Source organism: Narcine bancroftii, chromosome 4, assembly GCF_036971445.1.
Source record: "Narcine bancroftii isolate sNarBan1 chromosome 4, sNarBan1.hap1, whole genome shotgun sequence".
Lineage (NCBI taxonomy): Eukaryota > Metazoa > Chordata > Chondrichthyes > Torpediniformes > Narcinidae > Narcine > Narcine bancroftii.
The window spans coordinates 119728499-119753230 of NC_091472.1; the positions used below are offsets into that span (position 1 = coordinate 119728499).

General features: G+C 43.2%; 1 long non-coding RNA gene across 4 annotated transcripts in view; it reads right to left on the reverse strand.

Moving 5' to 3' along the window:
- Positions 1-24732, reverse strand: part of LOC138759934 (uncharacterized) — a 49755-nt gene that overhangs the window by 16461 nt on the left and 8562 nt on the right. For all 4 annotated transcript variants that reach the window (XR_011355243.1, XR_011355246.1, XR_011355244.1 and 1 more), the window contains exon 2: positions 8423-8515. This is a non-coding gene — a long non-coding RNA (uncharacterized lncRNA). The remainder of the gene's footprint in view (positions 1-8422; positions 8516-24732) is intronic.

Consider the following 24732-nt stretch of genomic DNA (forward strand, 5'->3'; position numbering starts at 1 on the left):
CCTCTCAAAGGGGAAAAAGAGAAACACTTGAAGGTGGAACTGGTCAGGGTTATGTGGAAGACCAGGGGAGTGGGATAAAAGAGCTAGCACAAGAACTAGGAGCTGAATGTCCTCCTTCCAGACTGATTCTATGAGATCTCCACAAAGATACTTTGGTTAAGCAAAATGTACACTCACCTCCTGTGCCAATGGTATGTAACGTGCCTTGCCCCGTCATCGTCCTGCTGATCTGCCAGCTCTCTGCAGTCTTATGGTGGTTATATCACTACAAAGCTCAACAATGGATCAAAGACATTTGATGCCAACCACACCTGACACAGTAAAACCCCACTGAAATTATGTAATGGACACAAGTGTCAGTGAGTGATTACAATTACATAATTTCAGGGATTCAGGTAATTCTTATAATCTGTGCAGATTTATTTTCATTGGTTGGACTGGCTTTGATCAAATTATTGACTTCCATTCACTTATAAGCATTCCTACAAATACACCCAGACATCTGTTATTCTAGATATAAAGGTACTTCAAACTATATTTGGAATAGTTATGGGCCACTGTTACATGTGGTGTTCATGAAACCTCACTGTGTGCTAGCTTTCTTGGGTTACATTTAGGGTATGGGAGCAGAGTATGTGTTTCTTGATATACTTTGAGGATGAGTTTCAGTCTTGCCAAGGTACCCAGGAGTCTAAATTCAATTAATTAATTACATTTGAAAATAAAAATGACTTTTAACTGCCTTCCAAAATGATTCTGCCAGATACACAGTTCAGGGACATTTTGGGATGAGCAATGAATATTGACTTTGAATCTTTTGAACTATCAAGAAAATAGAAACTTTACTTAAAAAAACACTTTATTGGCTCTTGAGAACACTTTGGGAGCAATCGTCAAGAATCCTCACCACCCAATGCATGCTCTGGTCACACTGCTACCATCAGGAAAGAGGTACAGGTGCCACAAGACTCTTACCACCAGGTTCAGGAATGGCTGCTACCCCTCCACCATCAGACTCCTCAATAACAAACTCAATCAGGGACTCATTTAAGGACTCTTACTTGATCTCTTTATTGTTTCTTTTTCTCCTCTTTGCATTGCACAGTCAGTTCTTTACATTGGTTTATTTGCTGCATATATACGCTGTGTACAGTTTTTTTTTGCACTTCCAATAAGTGGTAATTCTGCCTGGCCCACAGGAGAAAGAATCTCAGGGTGGTATGTGATGAGCTTCAAAACAAGCCTAGCTGTCTTATGCCTGCACCAATTAAGGAATTAAGCGTACCTGAGTTCTCACAAACCCCTGTGAAGCCAAATGTCCCAAACATTATGGTGCCCTGAAATGAGGCAAATGTTAAAAAGTGCTGTAATTTCTGCATGGTCAAATTAAAATGTATACAAATAACCTTGAATAAAATCTGGAATGTGCACTTTAAGGACATGTGAATTGTTCAATTACAAATTTGAAACTGTGGAGCTCAGGGGCAAATAAAGAAAAAAGTGTCTTTGTCCCAAAGATCATGGAGGACACTGTGTGCGTATTTGTCTGTTCATTGTAGGACTATTGTTTCGTAGAGGACTTAGCCCAATGAATTCCTTTTGGATTACTTCCAATACTAATAGTATATCCTTTCTGAAATAAAGATCAAAACTACAGAGTACTCCAGGTGTGGCCTCACCCACACCCTGTTAACTTGTAACAGTACTTCTCTATTATCGTACATCTACAGCATGACAAAAACGGATAAATCTTATTTATCTTCACAGTTACTGCATCTACCTGCTGATGTTTTGTGTTCCACACATAAGAACACCTTGATTCCTTTGGATTCTAATGGTTTTCAATCCTTATCCATTTAGATAAGAGTCTATCTTTTCATTTCTCTTACTGATGTACATGGCCTCATACTTTCCCATATTAAACTCCAGCTAATATATTTTTGGCCCACTCAGCTCAATCTATCAATATCTGGCTGCAGAGTCCAAATAGAGATCAGCAAGGGTTTTCAGATTCTGGGTTGTAGTGTAATATACAAATGTGCTGGGAAACTCAACAGGTCATGCAGTATCCATAGGAGCTAAAGCGTAACCAACATATCAGGCCTCCCCCAAGTCTTTCTCTTTCCCTATCCCTCCATCTCCTTGCCCCTTTCCCTTCCCTCTCATATCAGAGAACTATCTTCTCAGCTTTTTCCTTTGATCGCTCTCACCTGTATCCACCTCTTACCTAATAGCTTTTGCTCCTCCCCTTGCCCCATCCTCCCTCCTCTTCTCTTATCCCCACAGGGGTCTGCCTGTTTTTGCTTAAACCTTACAAAGAGTCAGGACCTGAAAGACTGGTTACCCTTTCTTTCCTATGAATGCTGCGTGGCCTGTTGAGTTTCTCAGCATGTTTGTGTATGACAGAGTTCAAATATCCTATTTACAGCATGCCCTCCACCTAAATTTCTTTCATCAACCAACTCAAAGATCCTGCACTCTGCCCCCTCCTCTAAGTCATTAATTTGAATAGTAAGTAGTTGAGGGTCAAGAACTTAGGCACTCCAACATTTCCCCCATTGAATTCCAGCCTGTTATATGACATGATATCCAATGCCTTCTGGAATCAGTGGCCATGATCCTTCATTATTTTATGTTCCAGCTTTCTATCAGTTATTTTTCAAGCTGGTGTGTAACTGGATTCCTAAATATAATCGTGGGAAATAACTGATGAAACTCTGGCAAAGATAATTTCTTATTGGCAATTTTGTGATTATTTTGTGATTTATTCATTTCTTCTAGGTTTCAGAGCTGAGCCAGTGTTTAATCATCTGTCCCCGATTGTCCTTGAGAAGGTGATGGGGAACTGCCTTTTGAGGTATGGGAGTGCCCATAGTGGTGTGAGGGAAGAGTTCTTGGGTTCTAAAATACAACAAATTAATCATTTTTAAATACTCCATGCTGGTGAACTGCCAGATTCATTCAGAGGATAGATCCACATCTCTGAAGATCTATCCCGGGGCCCCTATGTCGATGCAATCAAGAAGAAAGCTTGGTAGTGACTATACTTCGTGAGGAGTTTGGGGAGATTTGGTATGTCCTCAAAATGCTTGAAAATTTCAAGAGGTGTTCAATGGAGAGCACTCTAATTGGTTACATCACTGTCTGGTATGGAGGTGCTAATGCACAGGACAAGTAAAGAGTACAGAGAGTTATGAATTTGGCCAGTGCCACCATGGGCATCAGTCTTTACTCGATTAAGGACATCTACAAGAGGCCGTGTCTCAAGAAAGCATCCTAGATCATCGCAGCCCCTCACCACCCAGGCCATGCCCTCTTCTCATCTGCCATCAGGAAGGATATACAAGAGCCTGAAGATGAACACCCAATGGTACAATAACAGCTTCTTCCCCATCACCATCAGATTTGTGAATGGACAATATCTAATTTTCTCTTCTTTTGCACTAATTTATTTTTTAAAAATCTATTTTATAGCAATTTTGCATCTGTAATTCTGCCACAATACAACAAATTTTGTGACATGTTCATGACAATAAATTCCAATTCTCTGATTCTTTGAATCCCCTGTACCCTCTGTTAATTGAAACTCCATACATGGTACATTCTAGGAACATCAGAAAGGGTCATTCAGCCCCTTGATTCTGTTCCACCATGCTGTTGATCTGTACTTCAATCACATCTGACATGCCTTGCAATAAATCATTTTCAAACCTTAGAGCTATCCAATCCAGCTTTCTTTATTTTATTTATGTTTGTGAAGACTATTCAATTAGAATCATTCAGTTTATTTCTCTTTCCACAAATGCTTATTTACAATTTTGATATTTATTTCAGACTTTCAGCATTTATAGTATTTTTTTCCTGTTGTTTCTTATGTTTCACTGGAATTCCAGCATTTATTGGCCATCTCTGGTTGCCTCGGAACTCAGGACATCGTTAGAACATAGAACACAACAGCACCATACAGGCCCTTCAGCCATCGATGTTGTGCCAACCCATATATTCCTTAAAAAAAGTACTAAACCTCCCACACCCTGTAATCCTCTATTTTTCTTTCATCCATGTGCCTGTCTGAGTCTCTTAAACACCTCTAACGTTTCAGCGTCCACCACCATCCCTGACAAGGCATTCCAGGCACCCATAACTCTCTATGTAAAAACTTACACCTGACATCTCCCCTAAACCTCCTTCCCTTTACTTTGTACATATGACCTCTGGGGTTTGCTATTCCTGCTCTGGGAAAAAAAGCATTGGCAGTCCAACCTAGCTAAGGCTCTTAATCTTGTCTCCTTTCATCCTTCTTCGCTCCAAAGAGAAAAGTCCCAGCTCTGATAACCTTGCCTCATAAGACATTTTTCAATTCAGAAAACATCTGGTGAATTTCCTCTGCACCCTCTCCATAGCTTCCACATCCTTCCTATAATAAGGTGACTAGAACCGAACACAATACTCAAAGTGGGATCTCACCAGAAATTTATACTCCTGAACTCTATTAATGAAGCCCAACATTCCATAAGCCTTCTTATCTATCCTATCAACCTGTGCAGTGAGCTATTGGGATGTATGGGACCCCAAGATCCCTCTGTTCAACCACACTCTTAAGTAACTGACCATTGACCCTGTACTCAGCCTTCTGGTTTGTCCTTCCAAAATGCATCACCTTACACTTATCCAGTTTGAACTCCAGCTGCCACTTTTCCGCCCAACTCTGCATCCTGTCTCCATCCCCTTGCAACCTATAACAACCTTTAGCACCATCCACAACTCGTCCAACTTTTGTATCATCCACAAACTTACTGACCCATCCTTCTGCCTCTTTATCTCGGTAATTTATATATAAAAATAATCACAAAGAGCAGGGGTCCCAGATTAAATCCCTGCAGAACTCCACTAATCATCGACCTCCAGGCGGGATCTAGTTGAGAGGTAACAATACTTGGCCTAGTGTCAAATATAGGCCAGAGAGGGTAAAGGTGGCAGATCTTCTTTGAAGAACATCATTGAACTGTATGGGCTTTTACAGTATTGGCTTCATGTTCATTGCTACTGGACTAGTTTCACCAAAAAAAAATCAGAGCTAATTTGTTGCAATTTCAACTCTAAATCAGTGGTCCAGATCTTTGTGCTCCTACCTCCTTTTTCTTAAAACAAGTTGAATGTTTATTTTTCATGTAGATGGTATAGATTGTGTATCAGGCCCTTGTTACACTAATTATGGACTGTTGTTTCACACAAGAGGACTGTCTGCAATATTACTTTTAACCTGTCATTAATGTTTTTTAGACTGCAATGTCAGGAAAATCTCTGAAAAAATTTAACATTATTACTGCCCGTGTGGTCGTTCGCATTGGGCGCCTTTTTAGGCTGCAAGTCCCTGAGTGCAACATTCTCGGTGGTTGGACGTGCAGTAGAGTGGATGACCGTCAACATATTTTTCTGGTATGATTTACACTGCAGGCTTCCTCCAAAAAGTTGCAGGTTTCCTGCAGATAAATTGCTGTGCAGGAATTGTGAGTCAATTCCTGCACATTCCTTTTTAGACTGCCCTGTGTAGTGGCAAAATTCCTTGATTGTGCTGTTACATGCCTGCAGTCTAAAAACCATAATTGATAACATTTTCTTAGTCAAAGAGATCAAAGTATGTGGTAGAAGGGATGTATATAGAGATAGTTCACAGCATGGCAGAATGATCTTGGTTGGCAAAATGACCTGCTTTCTTTCCTTGGTTTCAAAATGGGCCACCCTAGGGGTCTAATGGAGAGATAGTCATCAGATACACTCAAGCACTTTAATGCTCCAGTGATAATTCATTCCCACAGTGTGTTATTTAATTCAACTAGTTTGCTCATTAATATTGAATTCCCCGCTGCACTATTTTTAGAAAACCACTAACTTGTTTAAATCGAGTGTGTAAAGTATCACAGAACTTGTTTGTCTTTATGTTTGGATTTATGAACTTGTGCAATAAAAGAAACTGAACCCACTCAAGAAATTCCTAATATTTTCATTGAAGTTCTGGACTGCCAAGTAACATCTGATATGCACATTCACTTCTGCCTCTATTCAAATTGTTTAAATAGGGAGAAGCATATTGGAATGAAAGCAAAATAAGAAGTTTAAAAATATTTATTTTGGCTTCTTCCATAATGTGAAATTTATAGCTAGTCTGGAATTATGTTGGCTCTGGTGTGAGGGGTTGGTAGGTGCACATCATAACAGTTCAGCTGGGAGATGCCTACATCGGTATGTATATCTATCACCCTATAGAAAGAAGGTGCAAAGCTCTTAAATTGCAGCTGCAGTGTCCAATTGCTTTTATGTAAATACTGAAATGGTGCAGAGCCAAGTGAAGTGGGTGTTTTGTTTTAACGTGTCCTCAAGCTGAATTGAAACAAGTATCCACTGTGAGAATATGGCCCTCATTTTGGTTTCTGCTGTTCCTTTCTGGTTTTATTTTCAGAGATGAACATAGCAACCCCACAACAAAAATTGAAGTGTGATGAAAGTTTGTGTTTGACGGGAAATTAAAATTTTTTTTTAACGCAATTACTCACATTTAAATTAATAAAGTTCTCTTCTAAACCTTTGAAGTGTCCATCTTAGGGAGCAAGTGTGAGAATGCCATGAAATACTCCTTCAGATCACATATCACCCTTGACTTGAAAATGTATCACCATCCCCTTCAGAATTGCTGGGTCTAAATCCTGGAACTCCCTCCTCAACGGGCTTTCACCGAGGCTTAACCTTTGTAAGATAACTAAAGAATTAGATAGTGAGAGAGTTGAGGAACCACCAAAAGTACAGGCCTCCAAGTCATGATATGGGCACCTGTTCGTTCTGAGACAGTCTCCCAGTGTAAGGTCCACCAGTTGGGTTCAATCGCTTGGTATCCAGGATGAGGTAGTAAATTGAATTATACATTGGCTTTGTGGGAGAAGCCAGAGAGTGGTGACAGATGACTGCCTCTCTGTAACTAGTGATGTGCCTCAAGGATCGGTGCTGAGCCTATTTGTCATCTATATCGACAGTATGGTGGATTAGATCATCAAACTGGCAGATAACATTACGTTTGGAGGTGCAGTGGACAGTGAGGAAGACATTCAAAGCTTGCAGTGGGATCTGGACCAGATGGAAAAAATGAGCTGCAAATTGGCAGATGGAATTTAATGCAGACAAGTGTGAGGTGTTGCACTTTGGGAGGATTAACCAGTCTCAGACTTGCTCAGCAAATGATAGGGAACCATAGAATATGGCAGAACAGAGGGATCTGGGAATACAGATATACTATGACATCCCAGTATATAGGGTTGTAAAGAGAGCTTTTGGCATTTTGGCTTTCATAAATAAATTATTGCGTATAGGAGTCAGGATATTATGTTGAAGTTGTGTAGCACATTTATGAGGCCAAATTTTGAATGTTGTAGTTTTTATCATCGACCTACAGGAAGGATATCAATAAAATTGAAAGTGCAGATGCCAGGATTTGAAAAAGTGAGTTATAGGGAATGGTTAAACAGGCTAGGTCTTTATTCTCTGCAGTGTCAGAAAAAGAGAAGAAATTTCATCGAAATATTCAAAATGATAAGGGGTATGGATAAAATAAATACTAGCAGGCTTTTTCTACTGAAGTGAGGTGAGATAAGAACTAGCAGACATTGGTTAAGGGTGAAAAGTAAAATGTTTAAGGGGAAAATTCGGAGGAACTTCACTCAGAAAGTGGTGAGAGTGTGGAGCGAGCTGCCAGTTGAAGGGACGGGGTTGATTTGAACATTGAAAAGATTGGATAAATACATGGATGGGAGGGGTGTGAAGGGTATTGGCTCAGGGGAAGGGCAGTGGCACTAGGCAGAATAATAGTTCAGCATGAATTAGATGGGCCAAATGACCTGTTTCTGTGCTGTCGTGTTTTATGGTTCCACTTTGGTTTCATAATATTCTGATTTGCCTTGAGAGCTGTTGTTATGTTTAAACTGCTGTATAAATATATTTACAAATCTAAAAAATTTAGACATACAGCATGGTAACAGGTACTTCTAGCCCACGAGCCTGTGAAGCCCAAATATACCAATCAAACTAAGCCCAAATATACCCCATATAATTTGAAGAGTGGGGGGAAACCGGAAAACTTGGAGGAAATCCACACAGAAATGGGGAGAATGTACAAATTCCTTACACACAGGGCTGGATTTGAACCGGAATTACTGGCGCTGTAATAGCATTGCACTAAACGCTATGTTAACTGCACTGCTCGAAGTTACAGAGGGGAGGAGGGGTGTGTATAATGATATCCTTGACATCTAGGAGGAACATAAAAAGGATAAATAATAGGCATTATTTCATTGATATAACAAGAGACATCAAAGGTTATGATAGTGTTTGAGATTCACAAAAGAACCTTTAGAGTAAGTAATATTAAATTTACCTGAAAGTGCAGGAATGACGAATGGATTTTCTCGACAGGAGGAACATGTCAGTGTTTGAAAGCCACTTATAACCATGGTATCACCTTCCTGAGCTGTTTTTTGATTTAAAAAAAAACAAACCTTTTACTTTTCATGTTATTACCTTACAGTTTTCAAAAAACTCTCTTAACTTCTGGGCTTGAACTTTCTGATTAATTTGCATTGGTAAATATCGTTGTAGGATCTTCAAAGAGTAGAGCCCATGAGATGCAAAAAGGAATGCAGAGGTATGTTGGTCTCAACTCTATTATTGTGACAGGGCCACAAGTGTACAGGATACCACCCAGGTAGACAGCATGTTGAGTGGTACATAATCAAAGAAGCAAAGAACCTTCCCTATTCATACCAGACAGGAGTAGTAATGATAAAGACACATGATCCTACTTTAGAGTTCACCTACTTCAGACAGCAGGATGCACATAGTAAACACAACCTTGAACTGGAGGGAGTTTTGAACTATTGCCAGAAAATGCGTGTGTGTGTGTGTGTGTGTGTGTGTGTGTGTGTGTGTGTGTGTGTGTGTGTGTGTGTGTGTGTGTGTGTGTGTGTGTGTGTGTGTGTGTGTGTGCGCGCGCGCGCATACGTTTTCGTGGTGTTGGAGCGGGAGCACGCGGTGTCTGAGGAGACGGTGGCCAATTTCAGTGTCCCCTAGGGAATCGCGCGTGTGGTTGATGATGAAAATCGCATTTTAATTTGATGTGTACACTGTGAAATAAAGAGGTGGTTGTAATGACTACTTCTCATGGTTTTGTTGCCACATGTTTATGTTGGTTTTTGGTTTTAATTGCAGCTATAAGAAAAGTGCAGAGAACAAAACAAAGGACTCTACATCTCCTTTGTTGACCTCACCAAAGCCTTCGACACCGTGAGCAGGAAAGGGCTTTGGCAAATACTAGAGCGCATCGGATGCCCCCCAAAGTTCCTCAACATGGTTATCCAACTGCACGAAAACCAACAAGGTCAGGTCAGATACAGCAATGAGCTCTCTGAACCCTTCTCCATTAACAATGGCGTGAAGCAAGGCTGTGTTCTCGCACCAACCCTCTTTTCAATCTTCTTCAGCATGATGCTGAACCAAGCCATGAAAGACCTCAACAACGAAGACGCTGTTTACATCCGGTACCGCACGGATGGCATTCTCTTCAATCTGAGGCGCCTGCAAGCTCACACCAAGACACAAGAGAAACTTGTCCGTGAACTACTCTTTGCAGACGATGCCGCTTTAGTTGCCCATTCAGAGCCAGCTCTTCAGCGCTTGACGTCCTGTTTTGCGGAAACTGCCAAAACGTTTGGCCTGGAAGTCAGCCTGAAGAAAACTGAGGTCCTCCATCAGCCAGCTCCCCACCATGACCCCCACATCTCCATCGGGCACACAAAACTCAAAACGGTCAACCAGTTTACCTATCTCGGCTGCACCATTTCATCAGATGCAAGGATCGACAACGAGATAGACAACAGACTCGCCAAGGCAAATAGCGCCTTTGGAAGACTACACAAAAGAGTCTGGAAAAACAACCAACTGAAAAACCTCACAAAGATAAGCGTATACAGAGCCGTTGTCATACCCACACTCCTGTTCGGCTCCGAATCATGGGTCCTCTACCGGCATCACCTACGGCTCCTAGAATGTTTCCACCAGCATTGTCTCCGCTCAATCCTCAACATTCATTGGAGCGCTTTCATCCCTAACGTCGAAGTACTCGAGATAGCAGAGGTCGACAGCATCGAGTCCACGCTGCTGAAGATCCAGCTGCGCTGGGTGGGTCATGTCTCCAGAATGGAGGACCATCGCCTTCCCATGATCGTGTTCTATGGCGAGCTCTCCACTGGCCACCGTGACAGAGGTGCACCAAAGAAAAGGTACAAGGACTGCCTAAAGAAATCTCTTGGTGCCTGCCACATTGACCACCACCAGTGGGCTGATATCGCCTCAAACCGTGCATCTTGGCGCCTCACAGTTTGGCGGGCAGCAACCTCCTTTGAAGAAGACCACAGAGCCCACCTCACTGACAAAAGGCAAAGGAGGAAAAACCCAACACCCAACCCCAACCAACCAATTTTCCCCTGCAACCGCTGCAACCGTGTCTGCCTGTCCCGCATCGGACTTGTCAGCCACAAACGAGCCTGCAGCTGACGTGGACATTTACCCCTCCATAAATCTTTGTCCGCGAAGCCAAGCCAAAGAAGAAGAAGATGTTTGTAATGTTGTAGTTGGATAAATTTGTATCAAAGAAAGTTGGACTGTGCTAATGTTACACTGTGGAGGGCAGGAAATAGCAGGGCTGTGCATTATTCGATGTAGCCAGGCATTTAAATTTGATAATCAAGAAAATAAACAAAAAATGCTGGAAACACTGTGATTCTGATGAAGGGTCTTTGTGCTGAAGCATTAATGCTGTTTCCCTCTGCACAGGTAGTGCCTAACTATCTGGGTCCTTTCAAAAGCATTCACAAATGTGGAAGAAGATATCGTATGAAGTAGGTTGGTATGGCTAGCATAGTGGATAGTGCAATGCTGTTACAGCACCAGTAATCCAAGTTCGAATTTGCAACTGTCTGTAAGAACTTTGTAGATTCTCCCCATGTCTGCATGGGTTTCCTCCAGGTGCTCTGGATTTCTCCCACATTCCAAAGACGGACAGGGTGGAAAGGTAACTTGGTCACATGGGTGTATTTGAGTATTTTACCAAGTGCTTTTTGGAAATCCACTCTTAGAAATAAACAAAAATTGGAAACTAATCAACTGACTGAAGGTGCCCACATACAATCGTGACTGAAAATGATCATCATAATGTTCCCCAGCTGCAGCGCAAACTCTGCATAAAAATCTGTTCAAAATAACACAAGTATAGAAATGAAAAAAAAGCTGATATCACTTAATAGACGTATATAAGATTATGAGGGGCATAGACAAGGTGAACAGCCAGCACCTTATTCCCAGGGCAATAATAGCAAATACCAGACCACATCTGTTTCAGGTGAGTGGATGAAAGAGCTGGGGAAATCTCATAGGTAAGTATTATTACACAGAGAGCAGTGGGCACCTAGAATGCATTGTTGGGGTTGGTGGTGGAGGCTGCTACAATAGGGACATTTAAAAACTCTTAGATGGGCACATTGATGCAAGGAAAATGTGTAATGTATGGGAAGGTTAGGTTGTTTTGGAGTAAGTTAATGCGTGGCACCATGATGTGTGCCGAAGGGCCGGTTCTGTGCTGTGATGTTCTATGTTCCATGTTCTATATTCTTTGTTATAATAATAATGTTTATTGTCATACAAATAAGTACAATGCACAAATGCCCAAAATTCTACTTGTTGCAGCCAAACAGATCCCTTGTAATAAAAAGCAAAACTAATAGCATACATTAATTGCCACCCAGAAAGAGACAATAAAGAGAGGTAATAAAGATTCACATTTACAGTAATAGGATTAATTCAGCAAGTACAAGGGAAACTCCCAAGTCTTTACAATTGTTGATTATTTAATGTCTTGAAATTCAGATGAAAAGTTTTTTTTAAACAAATGATTTGCAGTATAGAATTGCAAATTAATCCAAAGTATAATCTCCATCCCCAAATACCTTTGAATAGAGTTATTACAGGGGCAGTTCCACATTGGCATGGGACTAGCATCACACATAGAGCAAACAGAACAAGTAAAGCAAGTTTTCTTCCCAAGTTATAGAGTCATACAGCACAGAAGAGGTCCTTTGGTGCAACTCATCCATGCCATCCAAACTGGCATTCTAGGCTAGTGCTGTTTGCCTACATCCAGTCTATATCTTTCTAACCCTCCTTATGCCTATGCCTGTCCAATTGCCCTTCAAACCAAAGATTCTGATGATGTTATGACAATCTATGAATGTTATGGACATTATTAACATTTCCTGCATTTTATTCCTGATTTATTTCTTTAATTTAAATTCTTCTGCAGCTGTGCTGGGATTTGTCCACTGGATTACCATCTCGTAACTTAATCCCTGTGTTAATCCAGGTGTTCAGTGGAAGGGAGCATGGGAACCCACCAAGGTTTGGAACTAGTATCTTTCATCCAGGGCTGGGAATTCAAGAACACTTTCTGCGTGGATGTGAACCATCTACATAAAAAGAAATCTCTTGGTGCCTGCCACATTGACCACCGCCAGTGGGCTGATAACGCCTCAAACCGTGCATCTTGGCGCCTCACAGTTTGGCGGGCAGCAGCCTCCTTTGAAGAAGACCGCAGAGCCCACCTCACTGACAAAAGGCAAAGGAGGAAAAACCCAACACCCAACCCCAACCAACCAATTTTCCCTTGCAACCGCTGCAATCGTGTCTGCCTGTCCCGCATCGGACTGGTCAGCCACAAACGAGCCTGCAGCTGACGTGGACTTTTTACCCCCTCCATAAATCTTCGTCCGCGAAGCCAAGCCAAAGAGACATAAAAAGCAAGTCTTTTTACCATTACCCTCAGTCTAACCTGAACTCTGATTCCACGAATCCTTAAACCACACAAGAACCAATTGTGTTTTCTAAGGAAGACTCCAAACACATTGTTTCCAAAAAGACATGGATAATAAATTACAAATATATGCCATATGCTAGTCACCCTAAACATTGGTTCCTGCTGGTCTTCAAGGGAAAGGAAAATATAATCTTGAATTACTTGATGATCCTTTGTGTATATGCGGCTGTAATCTCATTACAATTGAACTTTCATTTATGTTAAAATGGTTGATACACTCCCTAACGCAGATCATGCTTTGTAAACTGACAGCTGTGCTCCAATTACTTAAATGGAAATGTAAGACCTGGAGAGCTTTTGGTCTGTGATTGAAGAGTTTGTAAAATAATCTCAGACCAGGATGAAGAGAATGATGGGACATGCGCTGGCTGAATATGCTTGTTAGATTCTTGGCCAGCAAAAACCTACCCCAGATTTAAAATGACTGATTGAGCTTACACCTTCTGCTTTCTTCAGCTGGGGATTCCTACTCCAATCTGCCCTCATGTGACAATGTTTCCAAAGTTCTGTATTGAATGACCTATTGTTTTAACGATATCTTGCCTTTACCAACATTAGTGGAAAAAGTTTCCGTCTGTCAATTTCTTTCCAAATCTCATGAATAATTACAACCCCTCCCCCGACATTTCGTATTCAATGAAATTCAAGCCAATGAATCACAAAATGTCATTCTTTGAACTTATACATCAGAGGATGACGGCAACTCACAAACTACTACCCACCTTAGCCTGGATCATCAGTAGTAAGTCTGTGGCGCTCACACTGAGCTGTGTTATCAGACCTGTAGGGCTGGGGAGAGACACCATTGTGGTTAATGACACTGTGGATATAATTGTGTTCAATTAGATAGTTTTTGCACTCAAATTGATGGCTAAAGAGGGTAGGAATTTCTCTTTGCTGGTGAACACCAAGTCAGTGCACGTTCCCTCTTGTACTCCCCACATTTAGTTCCATTACACCCAAGGATCATCCAACTACAGTCTTCAAGTATCCACAATCTTCAGCAGTTCTTCAGGATTGAGAATCACTCTGGTAGCCAATGAGGCCAATGTATGAACCGCAGACTTTTCCACAAGGTGGGGCAGGAAGTGAACCTAATGGTTGATGGGATGGGTGGCAGAGTAGTTTGTGAGGTGGTACAGTCCTTGAGCAACTTACGTTGGACTTTGGTGTGTTATCAATTAACTCAAGGTTCTCAGTGCCATCTGGAATGCTCCTTCTCCATTTTCAGTGGTCATGGACAAGAGGTTCTGAGGATCAATAAACAAGTTGGCAAACTTGGTGCAGTGTTCTACATGTTTGTGACTTTCCATGCTGCAGTGTTCCACCTGATGGTGACCTTCCATGCTGCAGTGTTCCTCCTGATGGTGACCTCCCTTAGTGCAGTGTTCTACATGTTTGTGACTTTCCATGCTGCAGTGTTCCATCTGATGGTGACCTTCCTTAGTGCAGTGTTCTACATCTTTGTGACTTTCCATGCTGCAGTGTTCCACCTGATGGTGACCTCCCTTAGTGCAGTGTTCTACATGTTTGTGACTTTCCATGCTGCAGTGTTCCACCTTATGGTGACCTTCCATGGTGCAGTGTTCTACATCTTTGTGACTTTCCATGCTGCAGTGTTCCACCTGATGGTGACCTCCCTTAGTTCAGTGTTCTACGTGTTTGTGACTTTCCATGCTGCAGTGTTCCACCTTATGGTGACCTTCCATGGTGCAGTATTCTACATGTTTGTGACCTACCTTAGTGCAGTGTTCCACCTGATGATGACCTTCCATGGTGCAGTGTTCTACATCTTTGTGACTTTCCATGCTGCAGTGTTCCACCTGATGGTGACCTTTCTTGGTGCAGTGTTCCACATGATGGTGACCTTCCATGGTGCAGTGTTCTACCTGATGCTGACCTTCCATGGTGCAGTGTTCCACCTGATAGAGACCTTCCTTGGTGCTGTGTTCCACCTGATGGTGACCTTCCATGGTGCAGTGTTCCACCTGATGGTGACCTTTCTTGGTGCAGTGCTTCACATGATGGTGACCTTCCATGGTGCAGTGTTCCACCTGATGGTGACCTTTCTTGGTGCAGTGTTCCACCTGATGATGACCTTCCTTGGTGCAGTGTTCCAGATGATGATGACCTTCCATGGTGCAGTGTTCCACCTGATGGTGTCCTTCCTTGGTCCAGTGTTCCACATGATGGTGACCTTTCTTGGTGCAGTGTTCCATCTGATGATGACCTTCCTTGGTGCAGTGTTCCAGATGATGATGACCTTCCATGGTGCAGTGTTCCACCTGATGGTGTCCTTCCTTGGTGCAGTGTTCCACATGATGGTGACCTTCCATGGTGCAGTGTTCCACCTGATGGTCACCTTCCATGGTGCAGTGTACCACCTGATGATCACCTTTCATGGTGCAGTGTTCCACATGATGGTTAGCTTCAGACTGCAAACTCATTCCTCTTCCATTACTGCCTCTGTAAGGTCCTTTAACACCACCCTGGCTCAGCACACCATCAGCACACCATCCTTCCTGTGTCTACCCCCTCCCCACCCCACATTGGAAAACCCACAGAATACTATTGCCTGTGTCCCAACTCAGAGTAAGTGTCATTCACCTATTGGCTCTGATCTTGTTCATTAATACTGATGCCTGCTTTCATTTTTAAAATACTTGTCTTTTTGTCCTTTTTCCTCACTGGTCTCAGTCTTTGTAATCAACTCAACTCTCTGAGATTGCTACGTTCTTCCAATGTTGATCACATGATTGAACCTCACACCAGTAAAATCATGTTGCCTTTGCTCTGTACTAACTAACCTCTCTCTGTAACTCTGGGACCATGTACCTGCCTGCATTGATGGGATGGAGGTGGAGAGGGTTGGTACCTTCAAAATTCTGAGTGTCTATATATCGGGAAGGTCTCTCCTAAAGCTAGCACATCGAGGCAACCGTGAAGAAGGCCTTTACTTTCTAAGAAGTCTGAGGAGATTTGTCATGTCATCAAATCCTCGATCAAACTTCTATAGTTGCACTGTGGAAAGTATACTGGTTGCATCATAGCTTGGTTTTGGAATTCAAGTGCCCAGGAACTAGAAAACTGCAGAATATAATAAACAAAGCCAAGTCTATCACAGGCTCTTACCTCCCATCCATTGTAGACTATATATAAAGGGTTGACTCAAGAAGTCAACCAGCATCATAAAGGACTCCTATCACTCTGGTCACAAGCTGTTCTCATTGCTACCTTCAGGCAAAGGGTGTAGAAGATCGAAGACCAGCACCTCTGGCATCAATAACAATTTATTTCCAACTTTTATCAGGCTCTTGACCCCCCCTCCTTTATTAAAAAATACTGTCTCCACTATTGCAACATCACCTTTATTTTTGTTGCAAGATATTAACTGTGAATATTTATTGTTTATTTCTCTTTTGCATTTACTAACCCTTTTCAATTTAATCTAACGTTTACTATTTTTGTTGTATTTTTTACGAAGTAACTGTTTGGCCACAGCAAGTATGAATTGGAGATTTTTAACATTTTTGTTGTCAAATTTACAACCTTGTTTTATATGTTAGTTCATCACACCAGAAATATTTATCTTCTCCACGTTGTTGCAGACCATTTATAACAAACCAGGAGCAGTGGTGGATTAACTATCACCCGGGCCCCTAGGCTGAGCTTTAGTAAGGCTCCCCCTGACCTCGCCCCTTTCTCCCATTCTTTGTTGAATAGAATAAAGTGACATTAAGTTACATTAAATAACTTATATTGTTGTACTATGTATAATGTAGTACATGTATAAGCAAGAAATTTAATTGTAGCACCAACCCTTTCCAGAAGTTCTTTCATGTAATCAACGTTCTGACTGATATTTGTCAAGTAATCCAGCATGGCCTTCACTTGAAAACAATTTGCAGTTAAAACAGAATTCCTTAGCTGTATTTGGATAACATCACAGCCGACTTCTGATTTCCTCACCATTTGTAAGGGGCCAGTAAAACATTGGCTTCCTAAAGTGCCATTTCTGTTTACCATCATATTTTATAGGTTTCACAATACTGGGATTCATGTTCCAACAGGCTTCGCTCCCTGTCTTTAACCAGTTCAGATAGACCCTGATTTACGATGTTCCGACTTACGATATTTCAAAGTTATGATGATCTGAATCTGTTTTGAATAAAGGTAAGTCTAGGTCTACCTATAACAACATGATTGCTTTTCCCTCTGAAGGAAATGCTTCTATCCAATCAGCACATGTAGATCACTTCCCACTGCCACCATCCATCCCCAAATTCATCACTTTGGTGCTCCTCTCATAGTGACATCAAGGAAACACGTGTTGATGGACGATTGTCCAACTCAAGCGCAGATTGCCCTTCCTGGGGAGGGAGAGAGAAAAGAGCATCCAGGGCACGTATGGATTTCCAGATGTGGGTTGTGAAGTGACGCTACTGTTGGGAGCCCAACGTCCCTGCTCCTGCTGAGAGCCCTTCATCCCTGTTCCTGCCGAGAGCTCTACGTCCCTGTTTCTGCCAAGAGCCCGTGCATCCAAGCTCCCGATGCCCCGGCTGACCTGTGTCTGAACATTCCATTTATTTAATAATTGTTTCTACGCTTGCATCAAGATTGAATATTTTTGTGTATCTCTTGTTATTTCCTCTGCCTATTTTCTTTTGCCTGGAGAGTATTAACTCTATTTTCAATTTTTTTGTGTGTGGCTTATTCCAGGAATTCATGATAAGACTGTCACAGTTATGTTTATTTTTGATCTATAAGATTGACCCTGATTGACAATATTTTCGACTTATGATGGAGTTACAGAATTGAACCCCATCGTAAGTTGGGGTCAACCTGTATATGTGCATGTTAACGCCAACTTGTGACATAATAATGTCGACATGGTAAACACAATCTCACTGATGCAGTACAAAGCCTTAAAAGCATCACTTCTAAATGTTGATATGCTTAGAGCCTAATTTAGAAAGCAAAATAATCTTGGTAATTTGAAAAGAATACATGCAAAAGTACTAAAATATCATCCAAAATACTCAATTGTACACTCAATGAAACCATTTTCTTTACTCTTGGGTCCCCCTCCATTCCGGGCCCCTAGGCTTAAGCCTACTCAGCCTATTGGTTAAACCGCCACTGACCATGAATGGTCTGTGAACTAACAGATTGAGAAATACTGCTGTAGAACAAGGAGGACTAAGTCGGACTGAATCTGTTCTTGGCTGCCTTCAGCAAACACTGTGCTGATGAAAGGTCGTTGACCTGGGGCATTCTCTCCACAGATGCTGCAGGTTCTGCTGAATATGTCCCCAGCACTTCCTGTTTTTATTTCAGATTTGTTACATCCTGCTTTTTGTAGACCAATCTGGAATTCAGTCTCTGAGAAAAATATTTTGCCTTGGGCCAAGTGAAGATTCTAAAACTAAATTGGACAAATGTTCTGTTCAGTCTCATTGAGAAGTTGAGGCCTTGGTATGCTTTCTGCACACATGTCTTTTCCTTTCCTTTAGAGATCTTTTTATTTCCTTAACTTCATTCAGTGGCTTCCTCTTTCATAACTTTGTGGAGGTGATTTCCACAGATTCACCGCCCTCCAAGTGAAGACATTTCACCTCAACTCACTTCTAAATGCCTTATTCCTTTTATCTTGAAGTTGTGACCCCCCCCCACCCCCCCACAGTTTTAGATCTTTCAGCCATTGTCTGGTGGAATTGGTCCAAGTGGGCGGATGATTCCTCCCGAGTTTTATGCTCTTTTCATTTCACATTTTATTACATGTTCCTTCAAGGAAAACATAAGAACTGCTGCAGATGCTGGAATTTTGAGCAAGAAATGAGGTCCTGGAGGGACTCAATGAACCAGGCACCATCCATGGAGAGAAATAGGCAGTCAATGTTTTGGATAGGGACCCTTTGTTGAGGTTAAAGCGTCCCAACTTGAACTGGTGACTGAACACATGTCTCCATAGATGCTGCATCTCCCGCTGAGTTTCCCCAGCTCCTAGTCACTTGTTTACCTTGTCTCTGTTTCTCAGAGTCATCAAGCGTGGAAGCAAGGCCTTTGGCCCATCGAATCTGCGCCAACTATCTCTGTACAGAAACCCAACACTAATTTCATTTTATCTCCCAATGTTCCCATTTCTATTCCTCTTTTGATGTTACAAGTTCTTCCCATTCTTGTCCCCCCACATGGGTTGCACAGTTTGAATAAACATCACCCTTCAACTCCAGCTCTTAATTGGGTAGATGCTTGGTAGTAGAAGAACAATGCAAAGTAGAGGTAGGGAGATGGGATGTCCTTGTTCAAACAACACCACGACTCAACCTTCCACATGACTGTATGAAGAATGCAAAGTGTCCGTGGCTCAAGGCAAACAGCTGAAAGATGGTGTGAACAGACAACTCTCAGGGCTCCCTAAATGGAGGTGTGAAAGGTGATTGGCCTGACAATGGAGCTCGAAAGGTGTCAAAAGATGTTGCTTAATCCAGACTGAGTGTTAAAAGGTAATGAATACTTGGCAGTTGGACTTGATGAAGCGAGGACATCTGGCAATCGAGGTACATCCCTGTTGTAAAGCCTTATCCAAAGCACCTCTGTGTTCGCCCTGCTGTTAACACCATGTAGGCCCTAGCACAGGTTAGCTTCACCAATGGGAAGGTGGGAGAACTGGTCCTAAAGAGAGGGGCTTAAGTTCCACCCTAGCGACTTGCTGAAAATTCTGTGAGGAGACCCTTTGATTAAAACGTGATCGATAATACTCAGAGACTTGTGTGGAGCACAAACATGCTTTTATCAGCTTACAATTAATGGTCGATATCTACAATGGTCTTCAGGTAAATTGGAGGTAAGGCGGGAAAACAAGGTTTATATCGGGACCAATGGGGGCGGAGTCAAGGTAAAGGGGTGGTCATCTAATCTACCCATAGACAGTGAATTCCAGTTCACTGCATCCAACCCTTCCTTCAGAAGAGAACCTGTGGATGAAAACAGAGACTACATTCAGCAACACGAGCTTTTTACAATTATTTACAAGTTGAGTCTGTCTGGCGCCACGTTATTCTGGTTGAGTATCTTAGAACTGGTGGACTTTGCTCTTCCAGAACTTTCTGTGCCTCCTGTGGGTCTTGGATACTGGGACTCAAAGGGGGACTCTGGGGTCCTGGATCTGATGGTTGCATGGTTGGAATTATGTCATCTGGAACCCTCCGCAGGGTATTTGGAGCTTCCAGGGCTATTGTGGGTTTTGGGACCTCAGTTCCTGAAGGTGCCAGGTCTCTGATCAAGACAGTGTCCTCTCTGCCATCCGGGTTTGCGTGCACTAGGTGCAATCTCTCGACCAGAGGGTCCGTTTTGTTTCTCCTCGTGTGCTTTTTCAGCAGGACCGGTCCTGGTGTCGTTAGCCATGCTGGAAGAGTGATCCCCAACGTGGATTTCCTCAGGAATGCAAACATTAGTTCGTGAGGAGTTGCATTGGTCGCAGAATCAACCTTATGGAGACGAGTGCAATGGGCAGAACCTCTTGCCAGTGTGAGTCTGGAAGGCCTTTAGACTGGGGAGCTAATTTCACAGTTTTCCAAACCGTTGCGTTCTCTTTTTCAACATCTGTTCCCCCAGGGGTTGTAGCTGATCATCCTGTTTGAGGTGATGCCTCTTATGAGCAGGTACTGATGTAGCTCTTCGGTCATAAATGATGAGCCCCACTCACTATGAATATAGCTGGGATGCCCGAACATGGTGAAAATGGAGTGCAGAGCTCTGATGACTGTGGTGGTGGTGGTGTCTGGGCAGGGGATGGCGAATGGAAAACATGAGTACTCATCTATAATGTTAAGAAATTACACGTTCCTGTTGGTGGAAGGAAGGGGCCCCTTGAAATTGATGCTGAGTTGTTCGAAGGGGTGGGAAGCTTTTTATCAAGTACGCTTTGTCAGGGCGATAGAAGTGCGGTTTGTACTCAGCACAGACCTGGCATGACCTGGTCATTTCTCCGATGCCTTCAATAGAGAATGGCAAATTGCATGCCTTGACGGTGGACCATGAGGGTGATGCCTGGGTGGCAAAGCTCGTTGTGAATTGACCATAACTGGCTGGTGAGTGCAGCAGCACATTTTCCTCGGGATAAGCTATCTGGAGGTTCATGGAGTGGACCGGCCTATACACTGTCTCATAGTTATAGGTGGAGAGTTCGATCCTCCACCTCACAATCTTGTCATTCTTTTACCCCTTTTTGTGTTATTGAACATGAAAACTACAGATCGCTGATCAGTGAGCAGTGTAACTTTCCTGCTGGCCAGGTAGTGCCTCCAGTGCCTGATGGCCTCCACAATGGCTTGAGCCTCCTTCTCCACTGAAAGGTTTCAGAGCTCATGGCCAGAGTGTGGGAAAAAAAGCTACCACCCTGCCCACCTGGTTAAGGGTCATGGCCAGAGCTACGTCTGAGGCATCGCTCTCTACCTAGAATGTTGAGTTTTCATCCACTGCATGCAAGGTGGCCTTAGCAATATAGCTCCTGATGTAGTTAAAAGATGCCTGGGCTTCAGTTGATAATGGAAAGGAGGTGGATTTTAAAAGGGGGCGGTCCTTGTCAGCGTAATGAGGTACCCACTGGGCATAGTATGAGAAGAAGCCCAGGGACCTCCTTAAAGCTTTCATGGTCTTTGGGATCGGGAGGTCTAAGGGGGGGGGGGGTCTGGGCCAATGCCACCGTTCTCCACCACTTAACCCAGGATAGTTAGACATTTAGTCTAACACACACACACACACACACACACACACACACACACACACACACACACACACACACACACACACACACACACACACACACACACACACACACACACACACACACACACACATTGTTTCTGAGGTTCAGGGATTTTGCTGTTTGGAGAAACTTCTGGAGATTGGTGTCATGGTCCTCCAGGTTGTGTCCATAAATGGTGATGTTGGGGAAGGTAGCCCTTAACTTGTACTTATCTACTATTTCATCCCTGCCTCTGGAAGACCGAGACCCCATTTGTAACACCGAAAAGGACCCTCAGGTGCTGATAAAGCCATCCATCTGCCTCGAATACTATGTAGGGGTTATCCTTGGAATGGATTGGTAGCTGGTGATATGCAGCTTTCAGGTCAATGGTCGAATAGACCCAGTACTGTGGAATTTCATTCACCATGTCCAAGATTCAGGGGAGGGGGCATGCATCCAGGAGTGTGAAGCGATTAATAGTTTGGCTATAGTCAATCACTAGCCTGGGGTTTTCTCCCCCTCTCACGACTACCACCTGGGCTCTCCATGGGCTGTTGCTGGGTTCAATGATTTTTTTCTTTAAGTTGTCGCTGAGTTTTGACTCTAATAAATTCTCAGCCCCTGCACTGTATCACTTGCTCTTTGTGGCTGGGGGGGAGTGGGCCTGAGTACTCTATGGTCACGCTTTTAAGGTGACACGGGAAGTCTAGGCCCAGCAACAAAGAAGCACACAAATCCTTCAGTATGTACAATCGGAATGTACAAAATTTAACCCCAAACCCTTTTACATTTAAGTGTACTGTACAATACTGCTGAATAGTTGCCGAATACGATTACAACGCTAGATAAATACGGTAGTCCGTTGGGTAAACCTTTAAGTTGTACTGCTGAGCAGTTACAGAGTTTATAAAACTCTCTGTTGAGCCAGTGTCTATTAAGCAATCCATCAGATGACCACTTACCCTGACCTCCATCGTCGAGTTGTTCAGCTGGTGGGGTTTTTCCTGGTTGAGGAAGGCTGATGCCAGCGCTCCGGAGGCTGCATTCCTCTCCCTGTTGACGTCATCTTGATCCGAGGGCCAGGAAGATGGCATCAACCATGAGGAGCGGCAAAATGGCTACTGTTCCTGCTGTTGCTTCACTTCAGCATTTCCTCGATGCTTCACTTCCTGTAGCGATTCCCGCCTTGAGGTGCAGCAAGATGGCAGCAGTGAGCAGCATGGAGAGACAGGGACCTACACTTCTGGGGTTGAGCACAGGGTGTACGATGGTTCAGGGGTCACCTTCCTGGGGTTCCCCTATGGCCTGACAGACTTTTGCCCAATGCCCCCTCTTACTGCATCCTGAACACTCGGAATTCTTCATGGGGTATCTGGCGCAGGGGTGTTTGGCCTGTCCACAGAAATAACATCCCTGGTTGTGTGTGGCCACAGTAGTTGGTACTGGGGACACTGCACTCCACACGCCTGGTCTTCCTAGAAGGTGCCGCTTTCATTAGAGAGGTGTCCACTCCCAGTCAGGCCTGTTCAAGAGATTTTGCCAGATTGAGGGTATTGGCAAGGTCCTTCTTTCCCAACTCTAACAGTTGTTGTTTTATGTACCTCGATCTCACTCCTGCCATGAGTGTATCCCGGACTAGATCTTCTTATCTCACCCGGGCTGAGACCGTTTCGTAGTGCCACTTTGTCGACAGTGTCTGTTGTTCCAGAACATAGGCGTCCAGTGATTCACCCAGTCATTGCTGACATTGAGAGAGTCGGTGTCTCGCCAACATATCGTTCTGAGACCTCATGTAGTGGTCTTCAGGCCTTCAATGGTCATCTCATATGTCACGCAGTCCCTGATGACTGCATATCCCTTGGGACCAACTCGGGAGAAGCGAGCCGATCTCCGGAGGCTGTTGGAGGGGAAGACTTCTTGGGTGACCGTTAGGTAAGACTGGAAGCACTCCAACCAGTAGCTGAATTCTTCCGGGTCCTATGGGAACAGAGGGTCGACCTGGAGCATGCCTGACTTCAATAAGGCTTCCATCCCATTTCCAAAAAGTAAGCTAATAAACTTGTAACATGATTGATAGTATTTGGAGACTTACATGGTGCATAAAATCGCTTTTATTAGCTTACAACTAACAGCCGGTATCTACAATGGTCTTCAAGTAAATTGGAGGTAAGGTGGGAAAACAGGATTTATATCGGGACTGACGGGGACAGAGCCAAGAGGAGGGGCCAGTTGTCTAATCTACCCTTAGTCAGTGAATTCCAGTTCACTGCACAGGGCACGAGGAGTCCCTCGCAAACACAACTGATGCAAAGTAGGAGGAGCAGAATTTGGCCATTCAATCCCTTCAGCTTGCTCTGCCACATGGATCTGATCCGTGGCCGCAGCTCCACCTTTCTGCCTGATCTTCACTCTCTTCAATCCCCAATAGACCATTAACTGTTCTCTCTCTGCCCTGAATGCTTTCAGTGACTCTGCTACTTAGGTCTCTCTGTTGAAACGCTCAGACATTCAAAACTTTGAAGGCCTCCTCATCACTGCATTAAATTGACAATGCCTTATTCTGAAAATATCAGTCCCTGATTCCTGATTCCTGCATGAGAAGAAATACCCTCATTATCCACCCATTAGATGTGGGAGCAGAATTGGTTCATTTAGCCCTTGAGTCTGATCTGCCATTTGAATCATGACTGATGTATTTTCCTCTCAATCCTAACCTCCTGCCTTCTCTCCATAACCTTTGATCCTCTTACCTATCAACCTCTGCCTTAAACATACCCAATAACTTGGCCTCCACAGCCATCTGTGGAAACAAATTCCTCAGATTCACTGCCCTCTGGGTGAGGAAATTTCATTTCTGTTTTAAAGGGACGTTGTAACGGCTACTGCAGTCGAGCTACTAAAGTAATACAAACACACACACCAGATTAGTCAACTCAAGATTGATTTATTCAGAGTTTACAAGCTTCTTTTATATACCACATGTCCCAGGCTCCACGGGACAAGGTGGGACATC